Source organism: Ursus maritimus, unplaced genomic scaffold, assembly GCF_017311325.1.
Source record: "Ursus maritimus isolate PB19 unplaced genomic scaffold, ASM1731132v1 scaffold_16, whole genome shotgun sequence".
In the NCBI taxonomy this organism is placed as follows: domain Eukaryota; kingdom Metazoa; phylum Chordata; class Mammalia; order Carnivora; family Ursidae; genus Ursus; species Ursus maritimus.
In genome coordinates this window covers 53,247,267-53,252,429 of record NW_024424008.1, presented here as the reverse complement: position 1 = coordinate 53,252,429, position 5,163 = coordinate 53,247,267, and positions in this window count along the sequence as shown.

Sequence of the window (5,163 nt, the reverse complement as noted above, 5' to 3'; positions counted from 1 at the left end):
AATATCTGGGGGGGGGGCGTGCATTAATTTGAACCAGGGGAAGCTGACATTGCCTTCCCTATTCCAGATTCGTGATTACTGAACTGTATGGTTCTCAGAAAGAGTCCGTGACCTTGGTAGCCGGGTGACTTTGGTAGGCAGAGCGGTTATTCCTTTATTCCCACCTGGGAGGTGATAGAGCTGAGGCACGCACCTGGGCTGGTTCAGGCGCGGCCGCACGGGGAGTTTACAACGGAAGCAGGACTGGAGCCGGCTGTATTCCCTTCTTCCCCTTGCTTTCTTTTAAAAACCCAACTCGTGTTTTTTTTAAGAGATGATATATTTCCATGGTACAGAATGTAAAGGCATAACAGGGTAGACAGAGAAAATATCTCCCTCCCCACCCTGTCCCCAGTTCCACATCTCACAGCCACTGAGGCAAAAACCACTACAGTCTCTTGGCTCCTTCCCCCAGTGGAAAATCTAGAAGAGAGAATCACATCTTCATGTGTGCTGCCCTCGCTTGGCTTAGGGTTTGAAACCAGGCTCGGCCACCTGTTAGCTGAGTCACCTTGGGCAGGTTGCTACATGTCTCAGAGTGGGGGTTCTTCGGCTACAAAACGGGGACAACATCACCTACCTCAGGGTGCTGTCGTGAGCATCAAAGTGAAAGAGAGAACGTGCAGGAAAATGCATGGCAAAGCACGCAGAGCCATACGAAGGTTGCTAAGTGTTTTATTCTCTGCGGCTGGAAGAGCCCAGAAATGATCACGATGTTCTCACCACCTCTCAGAGACAATGGAGAGAATGGGTAGGAGATGGAACTCATTTCTACAGGATGAAAGGAAATGATTTAAATTGTACCAAGTGCAATTAAAGTTTAATATTAGAGGAGACTTTGCTTTGGAATCCCAAAGGGGCTTGTGAGTTTCTTTCTTTGAAAAATTTTTGGAAAATAATAATAACAATATATTAAGACACTAAACTTCCCAGAAGCAAGGGAATGGATAAAAAGGCCTCTCCAATCCCTTCCTCTCTAGAAATTAGAAGTCAAATAAAGGAGAAATTTAAGCCAAACAACCCTCTGTCCCCGGGTCCAGCTGTCGCGTGACCATTGGGCTAATGACTCATCATCACCAGCCACTCTAAGGCCTCGCTTCTGCTACCAGCTTGCTAATTCTAGATGCACCTTCCAGAGTGACTTTCTACCCCAGAGACCACCCTGGAGTTGGCTCTGTTGTCTGTGGCCAACAAACAAAATTTGATGTAGATTTGGGGAATGAAGTTGGGGGGGAAGCTTCATCATGTAGGAAGGAGACGTTCTCCAGAAGCTGGAGCATCTGGGTCTTGGATACTTGTAAGGACCTGGAGCGAGACTGCCACCCTCCTGTGCCAGGAAGGGGGGGTAGGAGAGACAGGCTTGCCTCTCTGCTATTTCTCACACCCACGATTCCCTCACAGCCTGTGTGAAGGATTGTCACCTCCCCTGTGAAAACAAGTCCCCGAATCTCTAGAGTTTCGCAGCAGGAATGTCTCTAGTCAGGTGGGGCAGTGGGGCCAAGCAGCCCATCACGGTGCCCTTGGGTTTCACTTTGCTCCGGTGCTTTTCTCTCCCACACCACTGCTGTTGTGGCCACACTGGCCTAATCAGGAACAAAGTCCCCTTCCTTCTCCACCCCTTAGTGTGGTGGATCAAGGCTGGGAATTCCCACATGAACACATATTAAGGGAAGAGACAAGGGAAGGAAGCAAAGGAGTCTTTACAGACTGAAACACTTGGTCTTGTATGGCTCAGGGTGCTCTGTTATCCCAGACCTGTCAAATCCCTTCTCATGTCCCCACCATGCTTTAGAGGGTCCCAAAGGAGCAGCACAACTTCACAGGCTCCTTGCTTGGGTTTCTTCATTTCTACTCCTTGTCAGTCTGCATGTGGAAGGTAGTAATATAAGCACCTTAGAACAAACTCGGCCATCTTGACCTTTGGGGTCAATTTTGAGGGAAAAAAGTCCCACTGTGCCACTTCCTTCAGGAATCCCATCCTGTCTGCTTGGAGGACTAGAAAAGGCCTCTTCTCCAAGTGACAGGTGACAAGAAAACCCCATTCCTTCTAAGGAAGCCCCACCCCATGCACTCAGACTCAACAGAATACTATTTTCTCCCAAAATTCTAGCATTACTCCCATACCATGAGGAGGGGCTGCGGGGGTTCCTAGTCCCAAATTTACTGTGAAGCCCCATAACCTAGCATTGCAGAAACTGGCTATACTAAATTGGGACCAGGATGGTCAAGGGCAGTACTGCTGAATCCACTCAGTCCTGGGGGAAACAATAAACAGAATGGTCCATAAAGTTATCATGTATTCTTACTTAAGACTACTCTCTAATAAAAATATCTTTAATTCGCAGGCTTAGGTAGAGCCAGCCCAGTGAGCCTGCCCTTTCAATCAGAGCAATCCAGGCAGGCGTGGGGACCCCCATCCATACTCGGGATTGGATCCAGAGTCCAGTCAGCCTGGGTCTCAAGCCTACAGAATGTTCTGGGGCTCAGTGTTATCAGATGGTTATGGGCCCAAGCTTTGGAGTCTGTAGGACGTAACACCACACCCTCCACTTATCTGCCGTGTAGTTCCACACAGGTTGCTTAACTTCCCTATTCTTAATTTTCATCTGCAATATAGGAGTCATAAGATCTTCTTCATAGGAAATAGGCATGAACTACGATAAAGTGTTTAGCTCCGTGCCTGGCACAAAGCGAGCTTGGGAAAGGGCACGGACATTTGGTGGAGTGGTGCAGAACCAGGCCATTCTTGGGCCAGGGCCTAGATAGAGAAAAAGTCATGATGGGACGTTATGGGACACCACGGAAAGCAAGGCCAGGAGGGAAGCGACTGCTCCTCCTCTCTCCTCTGTATAAAGGCGACTGCTGCCTCTTTAGGCAGGGAAACTGGGATATCTGAGCGGGGCGTCTTCCCAGTGTGCTGGCTTCCACCATCCCCATGGGGAGACAGCCCCTAAACCTTTCAGCCTCCATGCCAGGATGTGTCAGGTCCCTGGAACTGGCTGGAGGAAAGGCTCACCTGCCTGCTCCCTATGCCATCCCCAGAACAGAGAGGCAGAGCCCGTGGGGTCCCCCTGAACAAGAGCCAGGTGTGGGGGTGCAGCCGGTAGGGCTCTGTGGACCCCTTTCCTCAAGCGGACGGGGAGGGTGAAGATGCCTCTCCCATTCGCGACCGTGATGACAAACCACAAGCCTTCTCAGCCTTTCCCTAGCAGGCGGGCGCCTAGTGGAGCCAGATGTGACTCCAGGTTGCAGAAGTTTTCTAAGTTTATAGGTTTTAAAAGGTCAGGCTCTTTGGTGTTAACGTTTTAGAGACCAGTAAAATTTATAGGAGAAGATGCAAGACATGGCTATCACCAAAAGGCTGGAGCCAGGAGTCTAAATAAAGGATCTGCACTCCATCCATAACTGGCTGTGGGAACCGAGGCAGGTCGTGGAGGCTCTCTGGGCTCCGAGTTTTAACCTGGAGAATGGGAGCAAGCCACGTGGTAAGGGGCAGGGCAGGTGCGCCAGCCTGAGCCTGGGCTTGTAACCACCTGATGGCTCTGAATTCCAGAGCTCTTTCTAGGATTTAGACCCAGGCTGATTGAATTCTGGAAAGCCCCAAGCACATCTGCGAGCCCAGTCCTCCTCACCATGGTGTTGGGAGCAGCTGGACACAACGGGAAGGCCCCGGACTACAGGTCCTGCATTCTCGGGGCTTTTCATTACCCCGCTGGATCGCTGCCATCTGCGTGTCTGCCTCCACTCCCTGGGAGGAGCCTGGCCGTCTGCAGGCAGAGCTTGGTAATCAAATTAGCCAGGCCTCTGCTTTTCCCTCGTCCCCACCGGCCAAGGAGAGTTCATCAAGGCCTCACACTAATTTTTATCTTGTTTAAAAGGGACAAAAGTGACTCCACAGTTTCATTGGAGACAATTTACACCCCGCCACTGGCCACAGCTCCAGCTACCCCCTGTCTGTTGTGCCATCAAATCCATTAATAGGAAATTTCTTCAGGGGAAACTTGATTGCTGCTCCATCAGAGACGCGCACAGGCAATACATCTCCATTCGAGGCCGCGGCCTGTCCGGCTCGCTATAATCCTATTATCTAAGAAGCTAATTCTGAGTTGGGCAGTCCCAGAGGATTCCAGGAGCTCAGGGCAGAAACGAAGGCTCGGGGCTCAGAGGACAGGCACTCCAAGCTTTCTAGCTGCCCCTGCCGGGGTCTTGGCACAGGCCACCCCACAGGTTGGAGGGTCAGCAACATTCAGGCCACACACACACACACACACACACACACAGACACCCCGGCGGCTTCCCAGCTCAGCCTCTCCTGCAGCCCTCTCTTCTCTTCCTCCCTGTGTGTCCCTCTTTGTGTCTCCTTTTCTCCTTGTCTTCTACTCCTAGCTTCCTTTTCTTTCTCAGTTTCCTGCAAATTTTCTCTTTTCTCGTCTTCCTTTTATTTTTTCACTTCTCTCCCTTCTCTGTCTGCAGATCCCTCTTTTCCTGTAGTCTTACCTTCTGTTTCTTCACACCCTGCCTGGACTCTGCGCCTCACTCAACAGGTTCAGTGTCGATGCTCTTTCCTGCTGTCTGCCTCCAGGTGGCTTGGCTCTGCGGCAGGAGTGGGCTCCAGGCTACACTGGCCTCAGCTTGGAGCTAGAGAGGAGGGAGGGCCTCGTGGGTGCATGCAGGGAGCCCAGGGAGGACAAAATGGGGCATTTAGGGGCAGTGGGTAGGGCGTGTGGAGGGGGGCAGCTAAGTGTTGTTTGTTCTCGAATGACGAAGTAACTGTAATAGAAACCCCAAGTGGGTTACAGCTAAGCGCCAAACCTGGTAATGCCCACATGAAGGGACCCCATCAGTGAATGGTATAATGCCATATGCAGATTTTATAATGCACATCAACAAGAGGAAAAGCCCTTCTAGAAATCTGCAGATTTCTAAGTGACAGTGGCCAAAAATGGAGGTGAGCATGAGCCTAAGAATCTTTTTTTTTTTGGATTTTATTTATTTGAGAGAGAGAGTAAGAGAGAGAGATCATGAGCAGGGGACAAGGGTAGAAGGAGAAGCAGACTCCCCACTGAGCAGGGAGCCCAATGCAGGACTCGATCCCAGGACCCTGGGATCATGACCCAAGCCGAA